The 12,378-nt window shown below is 40.2% G+C and overlaps 1 protein-coding gene across 7 annotated transcripts in view; it reads right to left on the reverse strand.

Moving 5' to 3' along the window:
* The window catches only part of LIN54 (lin-54 DREAM MuvB core complex component), a 35,208-nt gene that overhangs the window by 22,348 nt on the left and 482 nt on the right, over positions 1-12,378 (reverse strand). The window contains exons 2-4 of one of the 7 annotated variants that reach the window (XM_083458699.1): positions 2,947-3,132; positions 2,016-2,096; positions 431-504 (exon numbers count right to left, since the gene is read on the reverse strand). The gene's annotated coding sequence lies outside the window, so the exon portion shown is untranslated. Of the gene's footprint in view, positions 1-430; positions 505-2,015; positions 2,097-2,946; positions 3,174-6,561; positions 7,716-12,378 lie in introns of those variants that run through there. The other 6 variants (XM_083458697.1, XM_083458698.1, XM_083458700.1 and 3 more) reach the window with 6 other exon arrangements.

Genomic DNA, 12,378 nt, shown 5'->3' on the forward strand with positions numbered 1-12,378 from the left:
AAGAATGTGCAAGTTGCAGCATCGGACATATTACTGTGGGAGCCTACAAAACGGTGAAATAAACATCTACATGGTATTGGCTGTGGCTAAAAATTTGCAGACAGATTAGCCACTGCTTTGGCTAACAAGCATGTCTAAGTCAATCGTCTTTGCAACCTCCTTGAGTGCTTTTTCCTGGCTGGAATATGCCCTTAAATTGTTAATTGCCTCTTGCTTGCTTTTTCAACTTTGAAAAGAAGTATCTTTGAGCAATTATGAAAAGCTATGGATGGGGGTTAATGAGAGTACAAAACTCTGCATGTTCTCAACCAGGAGGGAAGCTTGTTAGGACATTTCTGACACTGGAACTGTCCATAAATTGGACATTTGACTTCTATAGTGATTTCATGAAATACTGAAATACAGAAAATCATGAGTTCTGTTCAGTTACCTGAATTTCTTTTAAATCTTGTTCCACATCAGACGACCTCCAGAAGCATTATAGTGTAGCACCATCTGTTAGGGCTAAAGATGATGGGAATATTTCAGATGTTATAAGCAAGCTGCTCCTTATAAATCCAGTCCCAAACTGACAAAATTCTAATGTTTAAGTACTATTTCAAGTCTCTCTACCTCTAGGCTTTCTCTCAAGCACCCTCTCATAGAACATGTGGAAATCCCTTTCATAAATATGATGTTCAACCGCCTCACACATCAAAACTCTTAATCGAAACTGATTTTCAAGGTTACTGAACCCCCCCCCCCAATATTTTCAAGAACAGGTAAATATTCTATAGAAAGAACACACCTCCAGAACAGCTGAGCGCAAAAACCACAATATCAACTATAATGAGATAATTGCACAGACGTGCACATTAAAATTGATCATCCAAGGTACTTAACATCTTCAACAAGCTATTTAATAACAAACCAGGTTAAGAGTTTTTCAAGCAGCTAATAATGTTAATTTTGCACGGCTGAAAATGTCACAGGGAGAAAAGCTGAGAAAATAGCCTACTTCTTCAATAATTGGTAGGAAGAATGCCAATGAAATTGTAAAACCTGCAAAATTCAGCTAATCTGAGATTCAGTGTGGAAAGGAGTGTTTACATGAAGTGACAGAAGAAAAACTCAGATTTAAAACGTACATCCACTACAAATTAGTTAGCCAGAGAAGGAAAAAATAAAATTTAGAATAATGTTCCAAAATACACAATACCCAAGGCACACTGGTGGATGCACAGTCTTAAACCACAAAATGTTTACATTTACAGTGTATAAAAATGCAATTTAGCAACAATTGACAGGAGCTGTGCCTATACAGACCATACCTCTTCCCTGCCCTTTGCCTTATTCCATGAGCTCTTTTGTCACATGGGACTGCCCCTGTACCCTCTCACTAGTTTATTCATTCTTTCAACATTTTTATACCCTGCCTTCCTACAGCACAGAGTGCTAAACAACTACAGTAATAAAAAGCTATACACCAGTAAACATTCATTAAAACCACTGAATCAAATCAAGTACAATAAGGAGCAATAATAGTTTCCATACGGCCAAAATATACTTTATGGTCACAATGTCTGGCCAAATAATTTTTTATTTGTGCATAATACTAATGCTGGATGTCAGGATGGAGCAACAGCAGCACTTACTAACCTGAACAGGCCACAATGAGGGCATTTATATAAAATCTCCATGCATAATTAAAAGATTAGCACTTTAGAAGGTATTCAAATGAATTAATAACATGCTGGATGTTTTGTTCATTGATTACAAAGCTGCTTTATGGCTCGATTTGTATAATTTTATGACTAACAGCCAAAACAGAGTACAGAACAAGTACAGTGTGTTCATGCATGTAACACAAAGGAAGGGGGAAGTGAGTTTTCCACTGATTATACCCAAATGAGCTGAAAATTACAATAACTTGCAGGTTCGGGAGATGGAGGCAAGATTGAAATAAATGCTTTTATGAAGCAGTGTTAACTTTAATCCAGATAACTGAGGTTCTCTTGCAATGAACCCCCACCTACCTCTCCAAAAGAAGTTGCTTTTGTTTTATAAACTTGTGGCATATCCAAGGTCCGCTCTAGCTCTGGCTTTCAGATCCAGCTCTAGGATGACAGAATATACAAGAGTCTGAGATACAGTTTCATGATGTGCTTATTTCAGAATAGACGTCACAACTTCAGTAAATTTTTATATACATGTAGGCAGGATACCAGAGGACAGGATTAGAACTGATCTGAGGTCTACTAGGCACAGGAAACTTTTTAACCTCACCATTCACTTGCAGTGGGAATGTAGCCAAATAAAATAGCACCAAGCATCAGGCAGGCAAGTGCTTTTTAGAACAATTGCAAATACTCTTCTGTGATTGACTTAGCGGTAATTTAGAAAATAAGCACATATTACTACCTTAGCTGGACATGGAACAAGACAGGTAAGCACAATAAATTTCACTGTGGTCATTCCAAAGGAAGTTAATATATTAGCATAAGCATTGTTTCTGCTAGTCAAAGCAAATAAACAATGTGGATTTCAACAGGCATGCTCCAGCTTTTCCATTACCAAAAAGAACACCTTCCTTTAAAAGTGAGGAGCCCATAGTTTCAGTTAACTCATTAATCAGGTATTTTTGACCCCCTGACATTATAGTTCCATTTTGACAAAGGCTTAGAATCATAGAATCTAGTCCAAACCATGGGGCTCAAACCCATAATCCTGAGATTAAGTCTCATGCTCTACTGACTGAGCTAAAAGTGGTGGTTTGGAATCAAGTATCCTAAGGAAGAGGGGTGTTGACCAATGAGAATTAATTAGCCCTTAATTCCTCAAGATTAACAGCAAAATTATTGTTTGTGGAATCTATATAATATACATTTTTGTCAGTTTTTTCTATATATAAAAAGGCAACTACTATAAAAATCTAAGATATACTGATAAAGTAAAATCACTGACTACCTTAACCATTTGTCTGTGGGATGTGCAAATTCCAGTTGCGCAGGCAGGCTAAAAGTCTCATAAATGCATACATTTTATCTTTCAACATAATCCTGAAATGATTAAGATTCCCTTGTCCCCAGGAGAGCTGGTGTTGTACAATTTCAGCATGGCAAAGGGTTTGCCAGAGGTAACAGCTGGTAGACCCTTAGGGATCATAAAAGGGTATTTTAATTCAGCATGAAAGTCCTATACAAAAGCACTATTTATAACTACCTAGGCAGAGGGAAACATACTGTACTGGTATATTGAGCATGGTACCAAAGCAACCCTTACAGAAGTATGAACTCGAATTCTAATATACTCCCTCAAAGGCAGAGTAAGAGTCCTTTCAAGATCAGAAAATTTCCAATTATTTCCCATGTCAACAGCAATATGAGAAGTACAATCTGGGAGTACAAATCCTAAAATGAAAACCAAGTCTGGAACATTTCATAAGCAATAAAGATTTAAAAGAGTGAGATAATATTGAAGGTCACAGCCATTAGAAAGAAGATTCACTAGGGAGGATAGAACAATTAAAACCATTGATTTATCTTTGCAGCATATGCTTTACTTATTTACTTCAAAAATCTAGCCCACCCTTCACTAAAAGAACCCCAGAGCAGGATAAAATATAATAAACATAATGAAATCTCAATAAAATGTTACAACATCAACTAATTTCTAACTGGCACCAAAAATCCACAAGGGTTGGCATAAGTCATACATGAGATGGGAAGGCATTCTAGTATCAGGCACCAATCAAAGAAAGTCCTCTTACATATTGCCATGCAGCAAATTTGTGGTAAACGTGGCTCAGTTAAGAGGGAATATTGTATCCAGAAGGTTGTAACCAACAGGCAGGTGTATGTAGAAGCGGCTGTGTAGAGCTTTATCTGACAGAACAAGCACTTGAACTTGATTCAGTGGCAAACCAGCAGCCAGTGCAGATCCTTCAGAACCAATGCAATATGTTTAACAGCCTACATGCAATGTCTCCTAGTCTCATAAATATGGTGAAAAGACTGAGTGTCCTATGTGCTTCTTCCACGAAGCACCGTTAGCTTTAACTAAGGGCTCATTCAGTTACCTTTCAGCTGCTTTTGTAGGCACAGGTCTGTATTTGAGTGGTGTTGTGGGTTTTTTAGGGTGTGCATGTGTGTGTGTCAAGATGCTTTTCCCAGAAAAACTCACATTTTACCACTGAATCAGAGGAAATGGTAATTGAGTTTTCTTAGGGTCGCTGCTTGCTCCGATTCAGTGGTAAAAAGCAATGTGACTTGTAACAAATGAAAGGCTACCCTAAATTTTATTTTGGGCTGCTAAAAGCCTTGCACTAAAACTGCAAGGCTACTTTGTATATGACTTGCTCAATTTGCTGTGTACTGTACTGAAAACGGAATTAGAAATTAAGTCTGAAAGCTGAAGCTTGTATAAGATCTTAGTAAGCTTCACTGATGCCAAACAATGGCTGGTGAAACATTGTACTCACCGTATCGTATCATAAGAAATATAAATACTTGCAATATCACAAGGTGTCCAGAAATGAAAGTTGGAAAATTATGAAAATACAAATTTCCAATCCTCTACAGCAGTCTTTTCCCACCAGAGGCTGTTCAGACATTTTGAAGTACAACTGCCATTAACTCTAACCAGCTTGTCCAATGGCCAGAGATTGGAGTTGTAGTCCAAAGCACATGGAGAATTCCAAATTGGGGGAGTCTGCTTTTGACATTTCAAACCCAAGGGAATAAACACAAATCCCAAGAGGAAAATGGCTTACTTTTAAAGAAAGTTGTTTATTTATTCAAATAATTTTAAAAGTTTTAATTTTAATTATTTTTGCAAGAACCTCCAGTATTCAACCAATAAATTAAACACCTTTGCACACCCTACAGATTCTGCATTGAATTCTATTTTATAGCTTATATGGTGATCTAAATATCCAGAATTCTACTAGCCCCCCCCCAATAAAATATAGGAAACTATGTAACATATAAAGCATAAAAAAGAATACAGCTGGAATATCCAGAATTCTAAATATTTTCTACTAAGGTGTCTATATAGATATGCTTCATATTTAAGTTAACTATATTTTTGAACTACTGTATTTTTTGTCTACAAGATGCCCCCTATTTTTTGATTTAGAAATAAATATTTTAAACATTCTGTGTATAAGACCCCCAATTTTAAACTTCAGAAATTTGAAGAAAATATAGTCTTATACACGGAAAAATACGGTATATCTCTGTTACTTTGTTGCAAGCTCCAAATATGATTGCAGAGAAGTAAAATATAAATAATAACTTACATTCCATTCCATACATCAGGGTAAACTACAGTTAATGGTTTGCCATAAACACAGATAATTCTTGATTTACTCCTTCCTAGTGTGAGCAGAAACAACTAACCATGATCCCTGACTTATGTTTGGACCAGGAATCATGAGGGTTTTTTTGTTCAAAAACACCACTGGTAAGCTAAGAGCAAACCTTGGTTTAACTTCATGATTTATTGGGGGGTGGGGAGCTGTGAGACAACAAATCCTGGTTTGGATGTAACTCTAAACCAGGGGTCGTGGCTTGTTGCTCTTTCTTACACCAGAGGAGAAGCAAAGTAGGTCCACCTGCACATGTAGCTAATTGTTTCCTGATACAAAGCTATCCCACGCTAACAGTTAACAGTTTTAAAATTCGCATGGGATGTCTTTAATTAAAAATGATACAAGATATAAACCCACCTAGAAATAAGTTGGTTGGTATATTTAATATATGAATCTCATATTTCAAAACCTATAGAGTTTAGAAGATACCATTTTAAATACTTATTTAACACATTTATATGTCGCTTTTCAATCAACAAAAATGATCAGGAGGTCACTCACAGAGAAATACGCAATTTCATAGATAGGGGAGTGGAGAGAGGAATGACACATGTATATATAGAACCTGAACGTGGACCTAGCCCTCAGAAAAAGGAGTCACGTTTATTGTGTACATTTTAGTGCTGTCACTGGGTAAATAACACTGACACTGACATCTGACTAATTCATAATCAAGAGTAGGCCCACTGAAATCAATGTACTTAATCATTACAGTACTTAGTCCACTGATTTCAGTGGGTGTATTCAGAGTATGAGCTAGTCAGATACCACCCAGTGTAATTAAACAAAAACATATTTTCAGACTGTGTTCCTTGACACCAATTATCATTTGCCTTATTGTGCTAGAAATCCCAGCTACCCTAACGTAACTAGATTACACTTACAAAATATATTGCTTTACACCTTTTCATAACAAAATTTGGAATTAAAACCAAAACCAAACATTCATTTTCCATCTGAATCATTACTGCTTCATTGACCTTTTCCACCTTTCAAAGGTTAAGGGGGATACATTTTTAAATTCCCAGCTTTAATTATCTAACATGCTGTGAAGTTATTGTTTTCTGCGCATTGCAACACTTCCTGTTAATTATATATATTTAGAAGTGACCACTAAAGCACACCTATGATGTATGCGTCTACACTCCCCTGAAAGCAAGCAGCTAATTTTAAAAATCATTAGTGTCCCACGAGCAGCTTTGCATACTAACATTCTTCACTGCGCTCCTAAGAAGAGTAGGCGCAATCAATCCAGTAATTTGTTCTGCAGATTTCTCCTTGACCACCATATGAACATCACTTGCGCTACCCGAACTCTCAAGAATGCAACATCAGACACAGTGCAAGCGAGACCTTGAAAGGCGAGTTAGGCCTCAGCAGCTCCAAATACTCCCTTCTTTTCCAGCCAGGTTAACTATTTAGGTTACATTTGAAAACACCTGGATTTCCTGTACAGCAAGCCACCCAACCCAGCGTTGCAGGCTCCCCTTCTCCCCCAATCTCCTGCCCAGGCCTTGCTTGGTGCGTCTCTCACCCCTCTCCAGGGCGCAGCCACCGACTCCTTCCAGGAGGGTTAAGTTCCAGCCCGAGGGGAGGAGGGAGAAGTGTCTGGATAGCTGCAAAGCGGCTGCCCGGGAGTTGGGACGAAAAGACGAGGAGAGGGAGGTTTCTGGCAGCAGCGAGCAGAGGAGTTGGGGGGAGCCTCTCAAGGCTGTTTAGGTGCTGTCGCTGGTATGTCAGGGGCCGGGATAGTATTTCGAAAGATCCGCCATTTTCACTTCGTCATCACCATCACAGCCCAGCTCAGCAACAACCTCAGCCTCCTCCCTCCGCCCCGATCCCTTTGCTAGAGCCACTCCCACCGGAGGGGAGGGGAAGCCCGGCCCCCGCCGAGAAAAGGAGGAACGACGCGGGCGCTGACCTACAAGAAACGCGCGCTCCGGCCAGGGCAGGACTCCCTGTCCACGCAAACGCAAAGGGTTTGCGCCCCTTGTCCAGGAAGCGAGGGCGGATTCCAGCTCCGAGACGGAATTCAGAAGGGAAGCCGGGCTAACCAGCTGCACTTCCACGGCACCTTAAAAGCCTGGCCGTGCAATCTTATACTCAGAAGTAAGTTCCGCTGAGTTCAATGGGGCTTACTCCCAGGTAAATGGGTATAGGATTGCAGACCAAATGGTTTATTAGTCGGTTAAGAATCGGGAGAGATGATAGGTGGCGTGTGCGGACAGGATGAATAAGAAGTAACTGTGCATCTGGTGTATATATAGATTTTTCATCAACAAAAGCTCTCTCATCCTTTTATTACCTGCCCTTAAAAAGTAAACACCAGTGTATTATGACTATGAACAATTTACATTAACATTGACACAGGAAGGCTTTTTAAGGGGGAAGGGGGAAAGCTTCCAGCAATTCTTCTAGTAAAATTAAAAGAAAACTTTGCCCATCTCATGGCTAATAAAGAAATCAGCATGAAAATGCTTTAATACACTATTCTAGACAAAACTGATGGAGAAAAACATTGTTTTCCCACATAAAATCATTTATGCTTGCTTTTTCCCTTAAAAAAGAGCAAACAAACCCAAACTCACTTTCATATAAGAACATCACATTGAACATGGGAATCTGCTTCCAAGAGTGTGTGAGAAGTGGAACTACACTGAGATTCCCACTTCAAAGAGTTTTCATTCCATACATTCTACACAACACAATTTATAACCACAGTATCCCCTCAACTGCCTAGATGCAAGTGACTGTTAATGACAGATGAGATCTTACACTACTTAAAAACTAACTCCATTATTCATGTCTCAGTTTTGACTCACTGTTCAGGAGCAAAACTCTCAAGCATGGCACGCAAGCCAATTCAGCATAGCAAATAGTTTAAGAATAAATTCCCGTATCAAGAACTGTAATGCCTTTTCAGTTAACATAGGCTTTACTGGGTGTCAGACACTATTCTCAGCAATTCATTGGTGAAAGCTGCAATGCCTCTTGCAATTAAATGAAAAATATGCTAGTGGAGAAATTATGCACAGAGATTTATGTAGGTATTTGATGTTCTATAGTAGTTGAACCATCCTGGGAGACTTGAATAGAGCCAATACATCATGCCACTATTAGATCCATTTTCCACATAAAAGTTACATATTTATCAAAGTACTTCTGCAAGTCATTTCCAAGAGGCAAACAACTATTTTAGTTTCCACAAAAATATCCTGGCAAACCTGTCCATGCACTGTGAACTGGAAAGCCGCAAATTTTCTGCATATTCTATGCATCAATCATCTGGTACACTTGCATAAATTTAGCTGTTTTAAACTATATTCTGGAATCTGATTGCCGAGGTGCTATGAAGGTCAGGAGTTTTGTTGCATTTTTTTAAGTGGGTTCTACAGCAGAGTCAATAAGAGGATACACTTTAAGGCCTGTTGGTAATATCTGGACCCAGTTCAATCTGATTTCTGGCCTGGTTTGGGGAACAAAACTACCTTAAGAGCATAAGAACATAAACCTGCTGGATTAGGCCAATGACCCATCTAATGAAGTATCTTGTTCTCACTGTGGCCAAACCAGATGCCTGTGGAAAACCAGCAAGCCTTGGTCACCCTGATCAATGACTTTTGTTGGAAGAGGCATAGTGGAAGCGCAACTCTCTTGGTTCTATTTGACATCTCAGTGGCTTTGGATGCCATGGATCATGGCATGAATTTGGAGTTGGGGATGCTGTTTTATAGTGGCTCCACTCCTGTCTCTGAGGAGTTTCAGCAGAGAACAGCATCAGGCAACTACAGGACTTCTCCTGCTGGATCCTGCAAGGTTAAATAAGATGAGCCTGCTGGATCAGGCCAATGGTCCATCCTGTTCTCACAGTGGCTAACCAGAAACCTACGGAAAGCCTGCAAGCTGGACATGACAGCACAACAGAACTCTGCCCACTTGCAATTTCCAGCAACTTATTCAGAGGCATACTGCCTTTGACAGTGGAAGTGGAACAGAGCCACTGTGGCTGTTGATAGTCTTGTCCTACATTAATTTGTCTAACCATCCTCTAAAGCCATCCAAGCTGGTTTCCATGACAGCCTCCTACAGGAGGCAGGTTCCCTAGTTTAAATGTGTGCTTCACAAAGAAGTACTTTCTTTTATCTGTTCTGAATTTTCATCAAATATCCATGAGTTCTAGTGTTATGCAAGAGGGAGAAAAACTTTTCTCTATCTGCTTTCTCTGTGCCTTGTCTGAGGATTTCTAGCTTGCTGCACTCAGTGCCCTCTTTGATGTACAGAGCAACACAACCTCCAGTGCGTCTTTCCCTGTCCTTCCTATAGAGTTTATACCCTCTCATATGCCCACTATATGAATGCCATCTTCCAAGACCAAGCCCTCCAGTTACCTATCTTGGTTCCGAGGCTTCTAGCACTGGTGTATAAAAACTTGCATGAAGTCTTTCTCTTCAAGTGTTTTTGGCATTTGCGTATTGAACTGTTGTGGTTTGGCCTCCCTGAACTGCTTTCCTTTGCCCTTGCACTCACAATGCCTAGTTCTACACCTCCCCCATTTAAATGTTCATCACTTTATCAACTTCATCGTAAGGGGGAGATTTGTTCTAAATCAGACCCTCTTCAGCTCCTGTTGGGTCTCCCCCCCCCCCACTGCAATCAGTTTAAAAGCTGCTTTTTGGTGTTAACTACCAACACTCTGGTCCAACCCTGTTTCAGTGCGGCCCATCGCTTTTATACATGCTCAGCTACGTCCTATAATGTTCCCTGGTGCCTAACAAATCCAGTCACCACCACCTCCTCCTGACACCACCATCTCACCCATGCATAGAGACTACCAAGCTGCATCTGTCTAGCTTGGGTGGCCCATGTGGTTATAGGAGCAGGAGCCTGCTCACATATTATCCCCATTTTAAAGCATCCACACAGGTTGCTAATTGTTTCTTGAGCCCAATTTTAGGTGCTTATGCTAACACTTAAAGCCCCAAACAGCCCAGGAAACAAATATTTCATAGAATCACAAAGTTGGAAGGGACCCAAGGGTCATCTAGTCCAACCCCCTGCAATGCAGGAATCTCAGCTAAATATTTGAAAGAATACCTTCTCCCATGCCAACCTGTCTGGTCTTTAAGACCTGCCAATGAGGTTCTCTTGGTGGTTCCTATAAGGGACAAGGTTAACAGGGCTCATAATAAGGCTTTTTCAGTGGCAGCTCCAAAACTTTGGAACTCTCTCTCCATTAAGGTGTATTTCCCCACAGTAGGATACTCGTTTAGCAGGATAGTGAAAGACTTATTTCACCAAGCTTTTAGACATGAGGCGATATAATTTGTTTGAGGTCAGTTTTGTATTGCACTTATTATTTAATAGGAGTATTTTTTGTTTTCATTTCTCCTGTGCTTATATTGTATTGCTTTATCTGGTTTCAGAAATATGTAGTGTGGCTTGCCCACAAATTAATAGACTTAAATCCTTTGATTTCACTATGTCTACTGAAAGTATGACTAATATTGGATATAATTTTATAGAATTTATTGGTATTTCATCATTGAGCACCACTGTCAAGAGCACCTTTCCCTCCCAAGTGCATTTTTGTTGATTTTCCAGAATCAACATAGTGGGAAAGCAATTGATATAATACTGGACCACTGATAGTGTTGAAATATAGCTTCCTTGTTTATACTTAGCAATATATACTGCTCAAAGTTATTGCTCCATTGGCTTATTTGCCCTCTGCTAGTAAATGGATCATAATGGGCAACTTACAAAGGTATTGTTAGTTCTACCAATCTGATTTCAAGATTACTGTAAGTTTATAAATACTTCTAAGTTTAGAATTATATGTACTGGGGTTTGACAGAAGAAATACATTTTAAATAACAGCTGCTTAATTTGTGAAGTGGCTTCTCTACAATGAATGGATTTGGTTGGATTTTTGTATATTTTGATCAGAGGGAAGACAAAATATGTATTTAACATTTCTTTCTAATATCTACATTATAAAAATCGAAGTACTATTGCCATCAAGATATGCACTAGCTGTTTAGACAAGAGAAATGGAACAGACAGACAGAAGATAAGAGTCCATTTTCTTACAAATCAAATAGAAAGGCTACTTTGTATTATTGAACATCAGTCAAGCCACAGGCCAGCAATCTTTGACAGTTCACCAATAACAGCTTGCTCTTTACACCATTCAACGCCCAGGTCTGATAAGATTGTAAGGCAAGAGAAGAGGCCAACGACTTCCCATACAATAAACACAGGGAACTCAGCTGACTGCCATAAAGATTAAAGTCCCTGTTAAACTGTGGTTTCCTGTGAGAAAGAGAGGGGTGCTTGAGGCCAGCTATTCTGCTCCTGTTTCAGCAACAGAGCAAAACACTTCCACTTGCGTTAAATTCTGGACAAATAAATATCCGTGATTGGGAATTGTAAAGTTTTTGCCCTGCTCTACGATACGCCAAAAGCAGACCTCCTTGAGCAGCAGCCATCGGACTGAAGAATGAGATCGAACTCGTTATTTCAAAACGAGACTCTTCTTTCCCTTTCTTGCTCTTATTTATTGAATTTGTTAGTCGCTTCTGCCCAGTCTTTACCCAGAACTTACAACTCACAGCCTCAACCCTGGCCACCAGCCCACCCACCCCGCTTTTGGGGCAAATCCCTACTCCCAGCGGCCTTCCTTGACAGAAGAATGAGAAGCAATTTGAAAATAAAACAACGAAGCCTCCTCCCTCGTTCCTGGAGGCACCGGCTCGTCGCGGCTCCGAGGCCGAAATATTACCCCGGGGCTTCCGCGCAGCTCCTGCCGGGCCTAAAACCTCCTACCTCCGCCGAGGGGTCACGAACCCCTTCGTCACTGACAGATAGATGACAATTAAAAATATTATAATCCTGAGGGGAGGCGGAGGGAGAAGGGCCGGTACTGAGCCTCCCTTCCCGACAGGCGCCCACCCCACAAGCCGGCCAGACTCGTCCTGTCAGCGAAGGGAGAAGGAGGCGGCCGGTGGGTCCCCCGCCTCAAGCGCCTC

This window comes from Podarcis liolepis (genome assembly GCF_965112155.1).
Source record: "Podarcis liolepis genome assembly, chromosome: 9".
Taxonomy (NCBI): Eukaryota; Metazoa; Chordata; class Lepidosauria; order Squamata; family Lacertidae; genus Podarcis; species Podarcis liolepis.